At 42.8% G+C, this 22,599-nt stretch overlaps 1 pseudogene; it reads right to left on the minus strand.

The window, feature by feature from the left end:
- Positions 1 to 263: 263 nt before the first annotated feature.
- LOC116897785 lies at positions 264 to 813 on the minus strand (annotated as a pseudogene).
- Between the last annotated feature and the right edge of the window lie 21,786 nt (positions 814 to 22,599).

Consider the following 22,599-nt stretch of genomic DNA (forward strand, 5'->3'; position numbering starts at 1 on the left):
GAATCTCTTGGTCTGATGTGATAGGAAGAACTTGATGTCACTAACATGGTAGTCTTATGGCCAGGATCATTCAGGGAGCTGAGAAGTTGAACACCAAGATACCAGCCAGCATCCCATGTATGGTGAAGGTCTTCTTGCCACAACTCACTTTTTAAAATGGTTTCTTTTTTGTGTATAAGTTGGTTTCATAAGTTGGTTTTTTTTGGGGGAGGTCTTTTTTAAAGCACAATCTTTATTGGGCTCTCATTAGGGATCCATTGGTCTTAAGAACTTTTTGCTGATTCCCCCCCCATGTTCTTTTCTGCCTGCTTCCATAGCCTCACGAGCAGCTTCTTCTGATAGCAGGTCCTAGCTTGCTGCTTCTGCTTCTCTTCAAGACTGTCTATCAATGCCTGGTACTTCGATTAACCAGACTACCCAGATATACAAACTTCCTGGTAGACTTCGGCCACACAACCTTGAGGGCAGAAGGAACCTCCATTTGAGTTCTTCCTAGCATAGCACTGAGGGATCCCAAGCAACTCTAAGAGGCATTCTGTGGCAGCCTGGCCTCACTTGGTCTTGTCAGGCATCAGAAGTTGTTGCTGGAGCTCAGAAGTAGCGCAGACCTCAGGAAGAGTTGGTACTCATCTGCCTTTAGAGAAAGGTCAAGTAACTTAATTTGTTTCTGTGGAAACATCCAGAAATGTTGATTCCTTCAATGTGTACAACCACTATCTCCTGGCCTGGCAGTATCCACTTGGCCACAGTGGCTACCAGGATGCCCAGAAGATGGCCTCTGCCCTCAGGCACAAGGATCTGCCCCTCCACCATCTTGGTAGCCACCTGACATAGTGACAGCACGCTTTGATCTTCAGCCTTTTATTCTCTTAATTCCTGCCCCCACTTCAGTCCCCTTCCCAGCATAAGGTTTAAAATGTCCATGTTTTGGTGGTGAATAAAATGTGGCCCTATTGTGTTCATCATCTTTGGTTCCAGCATCAAGCTCAGGGACTGGCACGTAGTAGGCACAGGGCAAGTAACAATGTGAACACAGGCTTAAACTCTCAAGCTGAAACACTGAGGTAGAGAATAATTAATGTAGCTGTCACAACAGCAAAGGAGTGTCAGAGATAGCACCTCCTGTCCCAAATGAGCTAATTATTGAGGTAGCTGAAAACTTTTCTTTCTGAGAAAAAAAATGTGCCACCCAGGGTTTAAATTTTATTCTGTCATAAAATGCCTGTGGCATGGGAAGGAGGGGCGGGAAGAGGAAGGGGGGGTACAGGAAAGTGGGAGGGATGGGTGAAGGGCAAGCAGTGTCTGTAAAAAGACCCACTCAGCTGTAAACTCTTCGTTCACAGACACAAGGCCTTTTCTGGAACCCCAAAGAACCTTCTTCTTATAAGCATATGCCATAGCTGATTGATTAGGGGAGACCTTTTAATGAAGGCATTAATCAAAGAAACTCCCCAGCCTCAGAGGGAGCCTGTAATAATTAGGAGTGCCAGAACACCCACACCGGCAGTTCCAACGCTGTGGTGCAGGATGCTGGGAGTTGCTGTGGGATGCTGTAGGATGCTATGGGTTGCTGCCGCCCCTACTGCCCTTTCCTCCCCATTAGGGCCTTTTTCTTAAAGTCTGAATCCTTAACAGTCAGCCCGAGAGACGAGTGGCAGCCCAACTCCAGGAAGACCTGAGGAGGTAGAAAGCATTCCAGCTCTCTGCAGTTTCCAAGGAAGATAGAGAAACAGCTGTGCCGAGTTTCCAGCCTCTGTCTCCTGTGGTTCAGACAGTGAGGTTTCTGGCTCTCTCCTTCAGTTCTGTCCTTCACTTCCTACCCTTCCATATTGATCAACACACTCATCCCCTTCAGTGTTTTCTAGAAATTACTTGTGTACATGTAGGGATATATTCAATACGTTATAAATGTATAGTCCTTGAAGCTGTACATATTATATGCCTAGTTTACTTATTCCTGTCATGAGTGATTGTTCTGCGAGGCAAGCAGCTGTTATCTTGGAGAGTTCAGCTGTGCCCCTCTTGCAAAGATCATCCCAGCTAGCTTTTCGACGGTTTATACTGTGGTAGGAATAGGACATAAGATTCTTTCCTGAGTGTACACCTGTTTCCCACTATCTAGAAACTGTACCTGTCCTGGGGATGGGGCTTGAGTATGTAGGGACAGAAGAGGAGTTGGCAGGGCTCATCAATAGGCCACAGGGGAAGCCTTTAGCCCTGTTGGGTAAGGCTTTTCAGGTGCTACAGAAGGAAGAATGGTGCTTACAGTCTGGTGAGCAGCTTTTCACCCAAGCTCTCCAAGACAGTTCAATAAATTAACTGGCTTCCCAGAGTGAACTTTGGTAGAAGCATGCCTCTGGGTTTGTTGGTTTATTGTATGGACTTCAGGAAGAGGGGTAGATTAGCCAAGGGAAGGAATTTAAACAATTCTCATGCATTGACTGAGGGAACTGTGGTGAAAGGAGGTTGAAAGGCAGGCCTGTAGGTTCCAGGCTCAGGCAAAACCTGACCATCAAGACACACATATTTTCTGAGAAAACTCAGTGTCTTATTCTCAAAGCTTTCACCTATTACTTGTAGCTGTCATTCAGAGCAATCTGCTTTTATATAAATTGTATATGTTAACCAATTGTATATGTTAACCACATTTACAAAATGTGTCCACAGTGACACCCAGATTAATCCATATTTGATTAAATAACAGAGCGCTACCACCCAGCCACATTGGTACAGGACACTAACTATCACACTGTCCCGCCCCTCATTTTGCTTCTATATTTCTTTCAGCTAGGCAGGTAAGTTTCACTGTAGATCTTTGATCTAGTGTCCCAAGCTCCTCTAGTTTATGTCTTGCTTATTTTCACATATTAGCAAATGCTAAAATTAAACTGGAGCTTTGAGACATCTTAAAAGGTTTCAATACTTGGTTTTGCTACCTCTCTCACATACAAGCCATTTATTTATGTACCCAGTATATGCAAATGTTGTTTCTTCCATGTGCCAGGTACTTAAAGAGGGTAGACATGGAGTACCAATACCATGAGGAGGGAGATAGGCTCACTGATACTGCACAGATGTGTGCACATTCCCAAACACAAGGTGGTGATGAATTAACAAGGCTTCTCTGAAATGACATGGGACCTCTGATGAGGGAGGCACCATCATTCATTGTCAAGGAGACTGGTGGAGAAAACAGTTGGATAGCCGCACATTTTCCTTCAAAGAGAAAGAGACACGCAAACTCATGGCTCCTGTTCCTGGTTCCCACTTGTTAAACCATCTGAGGAGAAATGAATCTCACCTCTCTGGCTAATTAGAACAAAAGAAATAAAGATATTATGCCTTAGTCCCATGGTTAGTACCTTGTCCCTTCCCTTACCACACCAAAAGTAGTCTCTTCCCAAGTAATAGGAATTTAGTAGAACTTTGCAACCTACAAAATGAACTCTCCAACCTCATCCTTGGGGAGAAAAGGATTGTAAGCACTGAATCCTACTTTGTGGATAAAACTGGGTCCAATGAGGTTACATGCCTTGAACAATGACTATAGGAGTATTACTGCTGATAAAATGTTCCTCAACCATTCACCAGCTTCTCCTCCCTCACCCAACACAACCAAACATTGGCACTGTGTTAGTTTCCTCTTATAAAGTCATCTATCTACAAATACAGGAAATAACATCACATAGAGGTTGAATGAGGTTAACAAAGTAACTTTAAGGTTAGCAGTCCTCTTTGGGCATATTCACATTCCTTTGTTGCCATAACTACATAGAATAAGGAACAGAGTTGCTGTAATCATAAACGAGATCAAGATATTTAAATATGATTATCTTGGGCCAGAAAACCTTTCCAAATTGCCTAGAATTTTTCTAAACAGTAAAAGGAATCTGTAGCTGCATTGGACACATCATGTTTCTAGCATGACCCGTGGAATGCTGGTCAGTGCCATAGTCTAGAGCAAAGATTCCAAATGAGCACAGAGACTTTTAGATATTTGGAGGGTGCCAGGGAGAGCTTACGGCTTGCTGCCAAGAAATATAGATATAAATCCTCCCTTTAGTTTCTAAGAGATCAAAATGTAAAGGTCAGTCATGGATGACATGGTCTTAGATGAGTCACTTACCAGCTATGTGACCTTGAGCACCTCCCTCAAAAGCTGTTCCATGGATGGAATGAGGTCAAGGGTATTAGACCTTTGTCCTCTTCTTTCTCTCTGGCCCACCCTCTCCTTATTTTTGAATAGTCTTGTATTTCATTTTATTTGTTGATACCAAAGGAAAACTGGAGCAGTATTTGGAGGGATTCTGAAAGAGAAAGTTAGACAGGCAAGCAAACAAAAAACCAAACCAAACTAACCAACCAACCACACAACCAAACAAACAAAATCTCAGAACTGCCCTCAAACCTATTTTGATTGGCTTACCTGATATGCTCACATCTGTAGCTCGCACTGATTAGACAAACGTGGGGCTGACCCAGTTTCAACTAAGTACTTGGTTACACAGTGCCGATCCTAGCTGCTCAGACAGAGGTGTTTTCAGGAGTTCCTAGCAAGTCTAACTACTTCAGGACCAAACTGTGTCTCTCAACAGACACATGCAACAGTCTTAGCAATGACTAAGAGAACTGGGGCATATATCTGCTCTATCAGTTTATTCATCCAAAAATCTAATAAAATGGATGTTTATAAGCATCAGGACCATCGGCTTTCATAGTGACATCCCTTGCTCATGAAGTTTTATCTTCCTTCAGCTTCACTTTCTTCCTGCCTTTGCCCTGGGAAGGACAGAAGTTTGGTTACAGCCCAGGCTGTCACCAAGAGACAAAGCTTCAGAAAAACAATTCCTCAATGTCTGGTCTGGGTCTAAAACCTGGTCTCTGACATACCACTCCATGTTGCCTTTTGTCTTAGAATTATGAGTTCAAATGTCATCCCAAATGTCAACCCTTTGCAGGTGGTTGAGTTAAGTCCCAAGTAGTAGAGCTCACACATGTGAACACATATTTGCTGGGGCACTGAGCCCAGCCTTTCTGCCCTCTTAGCCTCCTGCTTACCATGTATGCTCCAAAGAACCAGTCTTCCCTCTGGAGAAGAGGAAATTAATTTGATTCTTACTTGATCTACAGCCAATTTCAACATTTGTTCTTCTTTACCAGCATTATTTTTTTAAACCATTGTATTGAATACAACTGTTTTTTAGCCAATATAAGATAAAGAATGTTAAATTAAATTACAATTTTATTTAGAATATAGTATACGTTTACTGGAGTCATTCACCGAAGTCTTTCATGTCCTCAGTTCTGTGGGAACATAAAATTAATCAAAGGCAGACATGACTGCCAAGGAGATTCTGGTCTCAAGGGATGGCAGGACCCACATGGGGATGGCAGGAAGAGTACCAGGGGTGCTAAATGGCATGTACTGCAAATTCAGAGTCACAGTCCTGGGCCTAAAGGGACACATTGGGTTTTTTTTATAATCTTTCTTCATTGGAGAAATTTATCCTACAAATCACTGAGAGCTGCACTATTTGAAAGAATTTTCAGCTCTCTTAAAAATATTTGTACTGCCTGATACAGAAGCCATGAATTCAGTGCATCAGTGGCTGCCCAAGAAGTTAGACTAAATGGTAATTATGCTTAGACTTCACTGGATTGGACAGTGCAGACACGAGGCTGCTGTGGGCAGCTATGTAGGACCAAGTCACTGTGGGAGGAGCTCTCTGTGCTGTGTAAGCTGTGTAATGGGGCATCTATCATTCCTTGGTTCTCTGGAGTATGGAGACTTTGCAAGTAGAAATGGGTCTTCTGATCTGTCACCAACAGTAAATTGTCAGTGAGTCTCCACTACTCTTTTCTTTGCATATTCAAAATGACGGTGTGGTAAGGAACAGTTCTGGGAACATGCTCAGGGCCAGACAGAGAGGCAATCAGTTATCCCAAAGTCAGGAGTCAGCCCCTGTGGCAGCATATTGTGCGACACTGTTCCCTGGTTGATATGAGTAACTTATGACAAGCCAAAGGAAAGACATCACCAAAATCCAGGTTAGTGAACCAACATGTTTCTTGTGGTAACAGGAGAAGGACAAGTGGTTACTCATGGAGCAGGAATGACTCAGAGACAGCTGCATCACCAAATCCCCCTCCAACATGGCTGCTGCATCACCAAATCCCCTCCCAGCATGGATGCTACATCACCAAATCCCCTGCCCAGCATGGATACAGCCATCATGAATGATGCCTCAAGAAAGCTGGGACCTGAAGGTTACTGAACAACAGCACTGTACTATACTGTTCCTTGGCAGCCCAGGCAGCCCAGGCAGCCCATATAAGCTTCAGGAGGAAGGGACTTAGTATATTTAGTTAGTTTCAGGCCTTTCCTGAGGCTTCTGGGTTGTTCACTTCCTTAGTTTCAATGACCCTCCCACTAGAACTTCCCAATTCTTAAGGAGACTCCCACCAGGATGAAATGTTTCACCTCCATGTAGAACATCCAGCGTCTTAAGCCTCCTCCGAGGATGAAATGTTTTGTCTCAGAGGAAATTGCTACACAACACAGCAGGATGGAAATGTGAACTGGACACAACAGATCTGTGGTCCAGCCCTGCCAGCAAGCTGTCTCGGTGACCTAGGGCAGTCTGTTTCTCTCCGTGGGCCTCAGTTTCCTTTTCTATAAATATGGAAGTCACATTTTCTTATTTTTATATCAGCTCAGAATTGATGCAAATCACCTACTAGCAGAGACAGTAATTTAGATAGTAGGAAAAGGAGAGCCTAGAGGTTTATTTCCTGGTATGAAGCAGTAATTTAAACAGTAATAAAAAAAAAATCGTGATGAGTTGAAAATGGTGATGTTATTGGCAGGAAGCTGGCGCTACTGGTAAGTTTAGCTACAATAAGAAACAAATGCCAAGAAGTTTACAGAGGGAAACAGACAAGAATCAATAGGAAAAGAAAATGGAGAGCAAAGGCCACAAAAGGGTAAGATAGCAAGAAACTTATGAACCCTCTCAACCAGTTGTGCTGAAGGAGAGGCAGCCAATCAGAACTCTGCAAATGGGAGTAGTCTCAGTCGGGTTTTCTATTCCTACACAGACATGACCAAGAAGCGAGTTGAGGAGGAGAGGGTTTATTCAGCTTACACTTCCATGTTGCTGTTCATCACCAAAGGAAGTCAGGACTGAAACTCAAGCAGGTCAGGAAGCAGGAGCTGATGCAGAGGCTATGGAGGGATGTTACTTACTGGCTTGCTTCCCCTGGCTTGCTCAGCTTGCTCTCTTATAGAGCCCCGGGGTGGGGAGCACCACCCACAATGTGCTGTGTCCTCCCCCCTTGATCACTAGTTGAGAAAATGCCTTACAGCTGGGTCTCATGGAGGCATTTCCTCAAATGAGACTCCTTTCTCTGTGATAACTTCGGCTTGTGTCAAGTTGACACACAAAACCAGCCAGTACAGGAGTGATTGCATCAGGGACGAGGATAACAGCCTGCCACAGCCTGATGAAGAATCCTGACTCCTTCAGACATCATCCAAAAACACAGCGAGAAAACACCCGTGGGAGACGCCTCAAGTCCTTAAGCCCTCTCCACCGCAGCAGCTCCTAGCCTAGATTCCAAGTTACATATGAAGCAGAAACAAAAGAATGCTTGTCCAATCTCTCAGCGTCTATGTCTGTGGTGGTGCTCTGGGTGCGTGTTCCATTAACTTTCCTAGGTGCTTCTCAGAACCTCTATTTCTTGTGTGCCGAGCCATTGTGCTAACTCAGACTCATAGCGGCCATGTAGGCAAGCAAGGCCCATCTTTGTTAGGTATAGGTGTTTTCCAAGATAGAAAAAGAGGAACTAGAGGCTGCGGGGGTAGGTACTGGAGGGATAGCTTAGTGGTTAAGGACACTGGCTGCTCTTCCAGAGGTCCTGGCTTCCATTTTCAGCACCTACACGACAGCTTATAAATGCTTTCAACTCTAGTTCAAGGGTATCTACTGACTTCTTTGGGCCTCTGTGGATACCAGGGACACGTATGGTATACAAACACACATGTAAACAAAACTAGCACGTATAAAATGTGTATTTTTTTAAAAAGAGAAAGAAGTGATACTTATATCTTTACTTACATAAAAATATAAAGTGAGAGTTCGTACCTTGCAGACTGTACAAAAATTAAGTTGGTAGGTTTGAGTTTAGAGTATGTTAGAGTTTGCCAACCAATGTTCTAGGGGTGCCACAGCAGGGAGAATTAGGGCATCCTCTCAGCGGAGATGGTGAGTTCATCTCTTACAGTTTGCCAGGATGCGCTTCCTTTAAAAGTGACTGCCTTCTTACAAGGAGTTGGTCCTGTAAGTAGACTCCAGTCTGGAGCGGTTTGTTACAGGATGAAGTGAAATCGGACCGGATGGTCTTTCTCCGGGATTTTTCATAACCGTTGGATGCTGCTTTACACTGAGAAGCCCGGTGCAGGACAAAGTGCTTTGGGGAAAGTTAGGAAAGATGATGACGCAACAGGTTCTGAGCATCACACATGCTGTTAATACTCGTTAATAGTTATTAACACCACGTTATTAACACTCCCCATTTCTCAGATAGGAAGCCGGAAGTCAGACATGCGAGCATCCTCATTGACAAAACAACAAAACGACGGCATGCAGAGCGGGGCGCTGCGGGCCGCGATGTGCAAGTGGGCTTCCTGAACAAGGTTTGTAGGCAGAACTGAAAACCAACAAAAGCTTTGAGGAATTCTGGTTATGTGTTACAAAGCAAACTGGTGTAGTTGAAAACTAACAGGTGGGGCCACTTAGGAATCAAAACCTTTCCACCCAAGAGCCCCATTCCAGTCATGAAACTCACATGTTACCTCAGCAGTACTCTCCCTAAACATCTCAGGGTGATGGGTCAGATAATACTGTTGCTGATTTGAAGTCAGTTTCCGCTAGTCAGTTAGAAGGACCAGTGGCATCATATTTTTCTTTCTCTAAAAATGAGAAGCACTTGGAGTGGACTAGAGACCTTCAAGAGGAGAAATAATGAACCCTGTTCTGTGCTTTGCAGTTATGTGCAGTGGCACAGGCTTTTGTCCTAGGGAATGTTTGTCAAATAGTTCTGTTATGCGCACCCAGTCTTCTGACAAACACTTCCTCTTACAGACCCAGGCCTTCTCCTGCAGGCTGCTTTTGGGAGAACCCCCCTGCCAGACATAAGACATGTGTACCTACCTGTGAGAAGGTACAGGCCCTACACTAACCTATTTTTGCTGGAAATGCTGGTGGGGGAATGGGGCTTCTCCACCTGATTTACACTGATGTTTACATTTTTAGAATCTGATGAATCAAGAGTGGAAATGAGGAAGAGGAAAACAAATGTAAAAGGAGAAACCAGTTTCCTTCTATGGATGAGACAATACATTCTGCTTCTGCTTAAATTTGAGTCTAATAAACAATTCTAACTGTAACTTTAATCCCCTATCCCTTCTCCAGTCTAGTAGCAGAGCCCCTGCCTTAATTTCTGCCCCTGATTTCTGCCCTGTCACTTATTAGCGTCTTCCTCCCTTCAGCTGCGGACCTCTTTCCTTGTGCTAACCTGTTTAGTTTAATCTGTATCCTAAAGACCACCCAGACTAGACCCTTCCCCCAATGCAAGGTAATAAAAGGGTGCCCATTTTCTCGATGCATTTGTATTTATTATTTAAGAAACATAGAGGAATAAAAGAACATTTATTAATGTTGAAGAAAAACGCTTGTTATTTACAACCATCTTTTACATTTAAAGAATATCTGAGAAGCTAAAAGAGCTTTTATTTCCTTCTCCTAACTGGAATAGCCTTGGCCTTAGAGTTGATGAGAAGGAGTGGGGAAGGGCCTATGAGCAGGGAGCTAAGGAGACGAAGGAGCCTAAGAATTGTTCATGGCAAGAGAAGACTGCAGGCAAGAGGCTGCCTGTGGAAAGGTGCATAGCTGTGCACGGTCACACAAGGAAGCAGAAGGGCTCCTGCGCAGACTGGCTCTGCCCTTACAACTGTGCCTCCTGTGCTTCCCAGATGTTCTGCAGAAGCCTGCCTCTCTCTTATTCCTTGACTGAGGCTGATATGGGGAAGCTAGAAGCAAAGGGACAGGAGGGTGGGCATGGCCTGTGAGCAGGACCACACGTGTGTAAGTATTTGTTATGAAGAAGAAAATGTACCCGATACTTACTTTAAGTAAAAAGCCTATTTGTCACACTGCTGAAATGAAGCCCTAATCTTGATATAAAAGGAGGCTGGGAATTTCAACCTTCCAATGTGTCTTTCCATATTGGTACCTGGGCTTTCAGGAAAGGAATGGGTCTGTGTCTGACTTGTGTACACTGTAGAATATTTTGTCATTAAATACACTTCTGTCATCTTTCAATGGCTTCCGAGCACACACATGTATTTAATAAATATCTTTATATCCTAGATCTGCCCACTTGCTCATGGGAACGTCTTCTAGCCAGATGCTAAAAGTCCTTCATGTTCTCTGTAAATGTCTCCCTTCGGTCTAAACTAAAGCAGGTGTCTCTGTGGGGATCCTCAGGGTGAGAATGTACTGTTTAAATTCCGTAAAAGGAATTCATCTTTTGTTCTCCAGCCTTTCCTGCTCAGTAACTCTAGTTTGCACTAAGAAAAGGCACACACTGCTTGAAGCATTTCCATAGTCCCAAAGTTAATAGAGGAATTATTCAAATGGAAAAAAAATCATAGTTCATTTTTAAGCCCAAATATAACTGATTCAAGCAAATATCTTTAAAGAAAACCTAAAACAGCTAGGCAAAGGGCTATAGGGAACAGGGGGAACGGAATATTCTCACAGAACCAAAACATCACCAAACAAGTCACTAACTCAAGGGGAAAATCCTATCATCATGCTGAAGAAAGCAATGGTCAACCCAGTCACTGTATTCCAACACCAGTGGGAGAGTCTGCATTAATGGCTTTATGTGCCATAGCTCCAAAGTGGGACATTGCCTGGGATCGCTTGCAGCCTCAAGGATTTAGGATGGATGTAACCGAGTCTTGTAGCTCTAACCTCCACTTTGCAGAAGTTCTAAGAACAGAAGAGCCACTTAGATGACCCTGAAGAGAGAATCTGAATTTGTAGCTCAGTGCAGAGCACTGGCCTAGTATGCATGAGTCCATCCCTGACCTGAGTGTGGGTTTTTTTTCTTCTTTTATTGGATATTTTCTTTATTTACATTTCAAATGTTATCCCCTTTCCAAGTTTCCCCTCCAGAAACCTCCTATCCCCTCCCCGCTGCTTCTATGAGGGGGCTCCCTCACCCACTACCCATTCCCTCCCTCCTCCCACGATGGTAGTCCCCTACACTGGGATAGAGCCTTCATCAGACCAAGGGTCTCTACTCCCATTGATGCCCTCCCTATAAGGCCATCCTCTGCTACATATGTAGATGGAGCCTTGTGTACTCTTTTGGTGGTGGTTTAGTCCCTGGGAGCTCTAGAGTGTCTGGTTGGTTGATATTGTTCTTCTTGTGGGGTTGCAAACCCCTTGTGCTTCTCCAGTCCTTTCTCTAATTCCTCCGTTGGGGACCCATTCTTGGTCCAATGGTTGGCTTTGAGCATCTGCCTCTATATTTGTCTGGCTCTGGCAGAGCCTCTCAGGTGACTGCTATATCAGGTTTCTGTGAGCATGCACTTCTTGGCATCTGCAATAGTGTCTCAGTCTGGTGACTGTATGTAGAATGAATCCCCAGGAGGGCAATCTCTGGATGGCCTTTCCTTCAGTCTCTGCTCCACCTATTGCCTCCATATTTCCTCCTGTGAATATTTTGTTCCCTCTTCCAAGAATTACTGAAGCATCCATATTTTTGTCTTTCCTCTTCTTGAGCTTCATGTGATCTGTACATTGTATCTTGGGTATTCCAAGATTTTGGGCTAATATACTTTTATCAGTGAATGCATACCATGTGTGTTCTTTTGTGATTGGGTTACCTCACTCAGGATGATATTTTCTAGTTCCATTCATTTGCCTATGATATTTCATGAAGTCATTGTTTTTAACAGCTGAGTAGTATTATACTGTATAAATGAACCATATTTTCTATATCCATTCCTCTGTTTAAGGACATCTTGGTTGTTTCCAGCTTCTGGCTTTTATAAATAAGGCTGCTATGAACATAGTGGAGCATGTGTCCTTGTTATATGTTGGAGTACCTTTCGAGTATATAACTAGGAGAGGTATAGCTGGGTAGTATTATGTTCAGTTTTCTGAGGAGCTACCAGACAGATTTCCAGAGTGGTTGTACCAGCTTCTAATCTTACCAACAATGGAGGAGTGTTCCTCTTTCTCCACATCCTCACCAGCATCTGCTGTCACCTGAGTTTTTGATCTTAGCCATTCTAACTGGTGTGAGGTGGAATCTCAGGGTTGTTTTGATTTGCATTTCCCTGATGACTAAGGATTTTGAACATTTCCCTAGGTGCTTCTCAGGTATTCGATATTCCTCAGCTGAGAATTCCTTGTTTAGCTCTGTACCCCATTTTTAATAGGGTGATTTTGTCTCTAGTTTCTATTTTAGTTTGTAAAGCCTAACGGACAACTACCAAAGTGCTTCAAAAGGCCACTCTCAGATTTTAAGTGGAGGAGAACAGTTTTGAATGTAAACACTAGGCTATTAGAAACAAAGGAAAAGCACAATAACAGAGCCTAACCACTGGTCTGACACAGGAAGAAAGAAAAGCAAGCCTCTGTGAAAGAAAGATGCCTGAGGCAACTTCAGCAATGAAATCTGGACTCTCCGGCGAGCATCTGGAACTTTCAGTAATTTCTTTGAAGTGGCAATGGTATTGTAGCTAAGCAGAAGGGATATTATTATTATTATTATTATTATTATTATTATTATTATTATTATTCCCAGAAGGATAGGTACTTAGCTTTTACCAAGCAAGTTGTCAACATCAACAGCTGACTGGGAATAGCTGAGAAAACAATGGACACACTGCAAGAAAAAGCTTGATCTCACTGAATATTATGGAAATGGCTTCATTTATTACTTGCAGTTAACACATCTGCTTGGAAGTGTGCACTCAGTTCCTTCCTGTGGTCTGTACATCTGCTGTGTAAATGCCTGTGTGTATGCCTGTGTATATATGCCTGTGTGTATGCCTGTGTATATGCCTGTGTGTATGCCTGTGTATATATGCCTGTGTATATGCCTGTGTGTATGCCTGTGTTTATGCCTGTGTATAGGCCTGTGTGTATGCCTGCATATATGCCTGTGTATGTGCCTGCAGAGAGGCCGGGCCAGGGCATCCTTCCCTTCTCAGTTGGAGTGCTGGAAGCAGCTCCCTGCCCCTTGGCTTTTCTCTTCTTCTCTCTCCATTTTATGTTTGTATTTCCTACCAGGCTAGAAGCTGAACCCTGGGTCTTGTCACACAACTGTTCCATCAGTGAGCTACATCCTCTTTTTTTTCTTCACAAGGAGTAATCTTAGTTCTGTAAATTTAAAGCTAGATTTTTTACCCCTTTGGGATACAAATTTTAAGGTCAAATTTCCCTTGTAAGTTCTGTTTTCACTGTGTCCCAAAAGTTGTGACACATCCAGTCAGTGCTGAATATTCCTGAATTCCCGTTCAATGTCTCATTTGATGCGATGCATTATTTATGTGTGCTCTTTTATTTTTAAATTTGTGTGGGCTTTTAATTATCTTCAGTAATTAATTTCTAATTTATGTGCTATGATTATTAGACTTCTTGAAACATGGCTTGGGAGTAGATGGTCAATCTTTGTAAATATTTTATGGAACCTTGAAAAGGTAGATTGCAGTTTTGTTCTACTTACACCCACTGAGGGCATGTTTTTAGATACGTAGGAGGCACAGACTCAAGGTTATCTCAAACAAAGACGGGGAAACTGCCATAATCTAGAGAAGTCTACAGAAACATGATGTATTGATTGCTGTGGCCGGCCACATAAGTAGCTTATCAGGCTTGGCTCATCACTGTGGGGATGCCACAGTAGTATGGCTTTTGAGGGCTTTAGTAGCACTGCCATGTCAGAGAAGCAGAGCCTTTAGGCCACAAGCAGAATCAGGATGTAACCTCCAAAGGTTCTTCCCCAGGAATCAGTGGTTGACTGCTGTCTGTAAGCAGGTGAGGGTAGGTGAAGGACAAGGCTAGAGCCTGTGATTGGACAGTAGAAGGAGGGTGGGCTGAGAGTTTTTGAGAGGCGTGAGAGATAGGAGGGTGGGGAGAAGGAGGGAAGATGGAGAAAGAGAAGGCAACCCAGATCATATGGCTTTAAATAGCCACAGGTGGCTATATCATATAAGGGATGGATTATTACAGGACAATTTGTCCAATCTAAGCAGTAGCTTATATCAATATCAATTGGCTCTGGGTTCTGTGTTTGGGCATTTTGTGGGTTGAGAATTTACTGATATAAATCTGACTGATAAATTACAAGCCTCTAGAGTTTTGATTTTACCAGGTTACAGGGATTTGTGACAGCTAACTGTGAGATGGGCGGTCACTGCATGGGGCTAGCCATGGAGGTGATGAAACCGCTGGGGTCAGAGATTAGTGAGCGCTAGTGTGGGATTGTGTATCCTTTTTTATTATTTAATGTAACAACCAGTGCCACACCCACTCCAGTAGAGTCTGTGCGACATGAAGCTCTTGTGCTTCGTTTCTGTCCAGAACAGAGGCCTGTGCCTGGAATGGCTCGGCCTCCTGGAGGTCCTGGCCGTCTCCCTACAAATAGATGATGACCAGGGTCTATGCTTGCGGTGGAGGTGCCTTCTGTGTTCTAGCCTTGGTGATCTTAGCAACTTTAAGCCTGTCAGCAATATCTGATTTTAAGAATATAGCAGTGTGGGAAGATGGTCATGTGCCTTTAGATGTCTCAGGAACTGAAAGTTCAGAGATGGAAACGTCTCACACCATCATGATCCTGATGAACTTAACAGCTGCGATGAACTCAACTGCTGTACCCATTAGCTCCCAGCAAATAGGAGAGAGATTAATTGCAGTTACTAACAACGTGACTGTTCCAGAAAAGCCTTTCCCCCCTTTTGGAAAAGTTTTGTTTAACATGATTCAAAATAGTAATGATTCTTTTAGAAAGATCATAGACAAGTTCCAACAAGTCGAACAAACTTATCAAGTATTAACTATGGTTACAAAAGTTTCCTTACTAATCTGAGGGGCCATAAATATAGAGTTTAAACCTTATTAAAACAAAGATAAATGATGAATACATACCTGGTACCCACAAATCTGGCAGTATAACTGCAGTTTTTTAAACTATTGTTTGCAGTTGAGAACTGTTTCCTAGATTGTACGTTCTGCTTTCCTCCTGGCAAGGGACATTGGTGGGGTAATGAATAAGCTGGATGACTGCCAATTATGATGTACCTGTTTTAACTGCTTAAATCTACGCCAAGAAGTAAAGCTTTTCACAGCAGCACACACCTCAAGTTTGTGTCTGTCTGTCGCGCCAAATCCGTTCTCTACCTGAAATCCAAGCCTTGGTCCCTCTGCTGACACACTCCCCTGGGTGATCTGCGACAAACCAGCCTTTCCACACAAAAGCTCATAGCCTTCCCATTGTGCCACCAGTTAGAGACCAAGTGGGCACAGGTCAGCCCAAGAGGACATTTCACATCTAGACCACAGCACGTCCAGACCACAACATGTGATTTTTCTGGATGTGTTCCTTGTATAGAAAGGGGTACTGTAAATACTAAAAAACTGTTAATAAAGCCTGGACTTAGGTTAGTAATGATATTGGTTCATTAGTTGTGATGAATATGTTAGTAGCAGGAAAATCTGAGCGTATAGAAACCCATTCTGTATCAGCTTCAGTACTTCTCTGAGAATCTCTCTAAAGTTTAAGAAATATATTCAAACAGTGGCCCAATATCCATGGCACTTTCCAGAAAGCAAGTATAAAATTCTAGCTAAATATTGGCCATATTCTTACCAAGTCTAAAAAGTTGATTATAATCTTAAAATGGGGGGGAGTGTCAGAAAATTAATGATATTTAGAGAAAAAGAAAGATTATATACAAGAATCCTCAGACAAAAGATTCCTATATTGGTTTATTTTGCATTGCTGTGGTCAAACACTAGTGAGAAATAGCTTAGGGGAGGAAGGATTTATTATGGCTCAGAGGTTCTGTAACAGCAAGAGAGGTAGAATATGGCTGAACCTCCCAGGGACCAGGAAGTCAACACAAGGGAGCATGCCTACTCACTTTCTTTCTTCCCTTTAATTCCTCTAGACATCCAGCCTTTGGGATGGTGTCACCCATACTTATGGCAGGTCCCCATTATGGTGTCCCCTTTAACTGGTCTCCTATGGAGGAAAAGCCATACACAGAGGGGGCCTTGTGCTCATCTTTGTGTCCCTGGGAGTGCTTGAGAAGCAGCTCAGTGGTAGAGTGTTTTCCCCACACTCACCAGACAATGGGTTCGACCCCAACACTGCAACGACAAAAGAAAAATCCCCCAAAGACTCCTAGAATCATCTGCTATATATAGACTCTAAAAGACATGTTCAAAACTATCTAAAAGATATACCAAGAACTAAAGCGAGGAGAATAAAGATAAGCTACCCTGTACATTTATTTATAGAGTAAGCTCTCCTTTTCTCAGAAACTGCCATCATTTGGAATTTACTCTTCATATGATGCTCTCAAAAGCTTCATGCCTTGGTCTGATGAGCAACCATTATCTCGATCACAGTTTAAATAACAATGTGGTACATATTGAAGCCCTACAAGGCAGTGCTTCAGACCAACCTTAAAAGAATACATATGGGTACAGTGTTGAGTTATCACACCCACTCTTAGGAAGCAGGGGTTGTGGAAGTCAAAGTCTTATAGCTACCTCCGGAACTTATTTTCTCTACAGTTCTCTCCCCAGCTTAAGCGAGAGGATTTACCTTCTAAGAACAAGAATGTAACATCTCTTCAGTAGTAAAGAATTTTCAGGAAACCACTACCATTTGCTTGCAGTCTAAGTAAGATGTTTGCAGAGTCCAAACTTTCTAACCTGGAGTTTGACCTTTAGCCTGTGATGTACCAAAATTCTCAATTTCCTGCTATCTGGAGCTTGTAAGGTTCTCCTCACCTATGGAAAACAAGAACACACAGAGAAAGCATTCATTCCCTTTCCCCCTACTCACACCATGTACTCACTTTAGGGCTCTCATCGGCAGCATACGTTAATTCAGAAAAGGAGGATGGTTTCACAAGAGGAATGACGAAGCAAAGAGGGGAAATATATACAAAACTTCTTTGATATAAAAAAAACTGTCTCCACGTTATCCTTTTTATGCATATTCAGTTATGGTCTGTGTAGCTATGACTCAATCAAGTATTAAGAGCCCCAAGCCAAGAGTGATTTTATTTGCCCTCCTTCATCTAAAATATAATTCGCTCACTTGGGAGCCAGTTAGTCATCATCATTGTAAAAGGGCAAAGAAGTATGTTACGGTCTGTTTAAATTCAGATTCTCCGGACATCTCTCTTAGCCAGAGGACATCATGTGTCCCTGCTGGCATTCTTTACAGTGACCACATCATTCACCCTGCACCAGTTTTTTGAGGAGGTGGCAAGGATTGTTTTCATTTTCTTGCAAAAGTTAAGGGATGGCAAAGACACGTTCTGGCAAACAAAGCAGGAAGTAAAAGAAACAGAAACAGATTTCCTGACCCTCTGCCTAGTCTCCAACAAAGCTTTCTTCTAGAACTCTCCCAGACTGGACCAGGGATTGAACATCAGAGAATCACAAGTTGGAGGCAGGGCTGAGGTCCTCAGGGTTTTCTTTTGTTTTCTTTTTTTCACTATTACAAGTCCTTCAGCAAGCCCAGGCCACAGAACCTCCTCTGCTCCTTTCATCAGTCCCACCCTCCATTCATCTCTGCTACTGCTTGTAGTCCCACGCTTGCTATCATCCACTTGGAACCATGATGAACACCTCCTCGGTGTTCCTCTCCTCTCCTCTGGCCCCTTTGATCCATACTGACGATAGCAGCCAGATGAAGGGAGGAGCATTCTCCTGCCTCAGATCACGAATTGCTCCTTGACATCACAATTTTCTGACCACTGGTCTGTTTCACAGTCAAACCCATAACCAGCCTGAGAACTTCTAAACTCACAGTGGTCAACTTGATCTTGTTACTGGTTGTCTGAGGGCACACATGCCATCCTCAAAGAAGACACACCTAGTCTCAAGACCTGGATTGCTTCAGCCATTGTTCTTGTCACCACTGTTTCATTTTTGGAACTTACCACTCAATACCTGGCCTTTAATTCTTTCTATATCTTGCATTTTAACACACCCAACCCCCACCAGTTCTTTCTCTTACCACCCACTCAATGCACTCACCTTTCCCCACCAAACTTCAAGATCATTTAGTTGTTTTATCTTTCCTCATTGAATCCAGTTTGCACTGCCCGGTTGCTGTAGGCTTCGTGCCTTATCTTCTGCCTAGTCAGCCTACCAGGGATTGTAGCATCAAAAAGCGTTCCTTTTCCCCTCCCCGTAACACTCAAATACTACTACCTTCACAGCTAGTGGTGCTATTACGTATCCACCCACACTTCCCACTGGAATTTTATATGACTAGAGCTTTCAAAGGTCTTGTATGTGGTGCCACAACTGCTGTGAGATCATATGCGTTTCTTCCCTCTTGTGTCTGAGAAACACTCTGTGTCCTAGAGACTGTTTACCACCCACTACTGTTGCAGTCTTTCTGCACTGTGCTCTGCAAAGGCCTCGAGCCTCAGGATGAGATATAAATGTCCAGGTTAAAGCTCGCTCTGTGCAGTCCTCTGTTCTCTGCGTGCTGCACACTTGGTGGTCTTAGTGTTAATTGCCATCTACCCCGAGAAGTAGATTTTCTGATGATGACTGGAGATCACCTGATCTATGAGTACTGCGATAAATCATTACAAGTCATTTTAATAATATTTGATTTTGTTTATTCCTGTTTCCCACCTGAGCTCATTATACTCATGGGCTCATGCGAGCAGGTCACTTGTCTCTCTTCTTCAATGACGTATCCCTAACATCTAGGAGAAAGATTGGTCATTTATAAAGTTAATGATTTTCCTAATGGGTGGATACTTACTGCTCATAGAGAGAAGGGAGAGAGCAACATTGGTTTTGTCTTCAGAATGGTAATAAAGTGGTCAGTGTTAATTGTCATCTTGACAATTTAGAGTCACTTGGGTGATGGGCCGCTAGGCATGCCGGTAGAGGACAGTCCTGTTTGTGTTAATAGCTGATGGAAGATCCATCTTAATAGTGGGCAGACCTTAGGCTATGTATGGAGATGGAGAAAACTGAGCACTTCCATGTGTCCATTCATCCTCACTACAGACATAATGGAGCAGCTGTGTCACGCTCCTGGTCACTTCCTCACCATGATGACCTGGAATTATTATCTCAAGTAAACCCTTTCCCCTTAAGCCCCTTTTGTCAGAATATTGTATCACAAACAGGAAAAAACTGATATAACAAATATTTTTATAAGATATATTAGAAGTTTTAAAAGAAAACTTGCTAAGTAATGACTCCAGTTGAGACCATTGTATTTTCCTTGAGTTTGAAGATATTGAGAAAGTACTCATTTGAGACACATGGCTGTCTGTCCCCCAGCCATATCATCACTATCTTTGGTGAAGGGTTATGGCAGGAAATTTGTTGCCTAACCAAGTGCTACATGTTCCAGTTCTCTCCCAATCACCCCTCAAGCTCATAGCTCACTGTGGTCATTTTCATTAATAGAAGTAAGGGAAATGTTAAGGAAATGATGTTTGTTACCTTCCCCCAAGAAACATTGCCTTATTTGCTTTTCTGTGTCCTAGCAACGCTCAGGATGCTCATGGAATTGTTGGGAGTCTTGTGTTAAAGGTATCACATCTCCTACACTGATGCCCTTACCCACTGGCAGTATTAACTAAGACATTTTTTATATTGTGTATTGATTTGTGCACATTAGGATCTACGTGCAGTGTTTCTAACCTATCAAGTAACATTAGCTAGGCTAATCATGGTAAGTGAAGAAATGTCCCAATAACAGGTTTGGTTCATTGATAAGTTTCTGTTTGACTCTTGAAAGGCTTAAAGCAAACACACATCATGGTAAATTTAGTAGTTAGACAAGAGCGAAGGGTTTCCAAGCTTTGGGGGTACAAGCTGGAGGTGAAAAGAAAAAAGATTAAAAATCATATGACAAGTGACCTGAAACTGGTTGTATTCCTGTACAAAGACAACAAGGGGACTTCTGTTCTCACAAGGGGAGAAAAGAATGTTTCTAAAAGTTCTTCTATGACATAGTATCTTTAAAATTATGATGAGTTTCAAACTAAGGGTTTGACCAGAAACTTATGTGTTGTATTCTCTTACTCTCTGAAACAGAAGCCTCCAATACCTTTGCCGTTTTCTCAAAAATATATCTGACAATTATAAAAACAAATTCTTATCTGCATAATCTACCATTTTTCTGAAGTTAAACATCGCTCCTCAGAGTGTTCAAATATCTTTTCCCTTGAAGGGGCAGGGTCTTGACCGCTCACCATTGGGTCATGAGACATTACCTAACAGAATGGATTAGAAATCACATCGGCATTCAATGTCTCTAGATCTATTGTCTTAGAGAAGCAAATCTCCAGGAAAATAAAAAGGTCTTTGGAGTGGCATTTTGAAGTTGAGAAACCCTGAGCCCAGGATGGTCTCAGAATAGAAAAATAGATCTTAGATGATTATATAAATGATATTACTCCCGCCTGGGTGTGAAACATCATAGTGGGGTTTCTGAGCCACTGATAGTCCATGAGAATTGCTGTTCTATCACCACTTTGCCCACCAGAATTCATTCTGAATTTCCACTTGAGTGCTCCCCAAGATATAGTGGGGAGAGCTTGGCTCTTTTTCTGCAATACTTTCAGAATTTGAACACTCTAGGCATTAGCATGCATACTGACTGGGTAATTCTTTCAAGTTAATCCCATATCTCAACTTCTACAGTTGTAGGTGGTCGCCTCCTATCATGTTGCAAAATGTTTCCTGGGGATATGCAACATAGTGGCCTACTCACCCCAGATAGGGAACCCATGACAGTCCAAAGTATAGATAACGCCAATGTCCATTTTGGTGAAACTTTAATTTTATTGGGCTTACTTACAGAAATATGGGCGTGTTAGTTAAATCCAATGTAACTCAAATACCAGGTTAGTGACACAAATGTATTATAATCAAGCTGCTACTGATTGATTAGGGCCATAAGACAGACTTTAAAGCTGAACTGTGACCCTGAAAGAAATTGCACAGCATATTTAAGGATGAGACCACAAAGCAAGGGGGAGTTGGTGGACCATAATATTGTCCAATCGTATTTTGTCATAAGGGGTTGAGTGAGGGAGTGTTCACCAAGAAGATTAGGAGTAGGTTCCTGGGCCTGGGAACATGAACTTACTTTAGTCCTGCCTGCAAGATAAAGTTGTCTTTGAGATGTATGGACTCAAGAAAGCTGCTCTCTTACAAGTTATTCCTGAGATGACTGAACTCAGGCAATTGTTTCCTTATTATAGATGTTTCTCAGCTACTGGGAAGTCCTTAGCTCTCCTAGGGCCCGGGACCTTGACTTTAGTTTTTCTCTATGATTAAATGGAGTCTGAAAATACAATGGTAGTACTTATAATATGTTTCTTTGCTTGTTGCCAATAGGTGAGGAGTTTCTTTCAGGAGCATAAATGATGGAAGGACAACTGCATCACTAATGTCCACTCATGCATGGATAATAGCACACAAATACTGGGTATATTGAGTACAGTGCACAGCATGTGGGGACCTCAACAGTTGGAGCGTGTCCTTTCCAAGTGATTTAGTTGATCTAGACCTCTTCTAGAAAGTTCTCCCAGGCAACTTGGTTGGTTTCTCCTTCTTCTAGACAGCTGGTCTGTTCTCAGTATCATTTTGCAGCCTGGTCCTCTGACAGTTTTCATGGTAGCTCAGCTTTCTTCCTTGAAAGGGACTCTCAGCTTTTATCAATATCTCTGCCAGAGAGGGGCTTAGTGAATCTGGTCAGTTTCAGGGACTTCCTGAAGCTATTTTTAGTTGCTTACTTTCCTGCTCAAGAAGATTCTCTGACAGATAGAATGTTTTAGTCTCAGAGGAAATTGCTATACAACACTTCCATTAAAAAGCTAATATGGCCCCCCAGATAGTTGACCACCAAGAACTCTAGGAGTACAGTCAGAGTTCTCCCTTGGGAGACATATTTTTAGTTAGGACATACTGTAGAGATGTGGGTGTCTGCTTAGCTGGGTGGTGGATCTTCTGTAATGATCTGGTCCCTCACTGAAAAACCACAGTGTTTCAGTTCATTCTTTCATGCAGAAATCCTTTCTAGGAACCAAACTTCTGAGAACCTCGTATTTCTGAATAATAAGTACAGACACACAGAACGGGGGTTGCATCCAGCCAGTGACTCATAGTTAAAGAGTCAGGTCAGGCTTCAGGTTATTCTGGAGAAAAAGGACTGCAGTTGGTCTGATGGGTGCAGTAAATAAGTAGGGGAGGTCAGGCAGCTGAGACCACAGAGACACACTTCTTCCAG

Source organism: Rattus rattus, chromosome 4 (assembly GCF_011064425.1).
Source record: "Rattus rattus isolate New Zealand chromosome 4, Rrattus_CSIRO_v1, whole genome shotgun sequence".
NCBI lineage: Eukaryota > Metazoa > Chordata > Mammalia > Rodentia > Muridae > Rattus > Rattus rattus.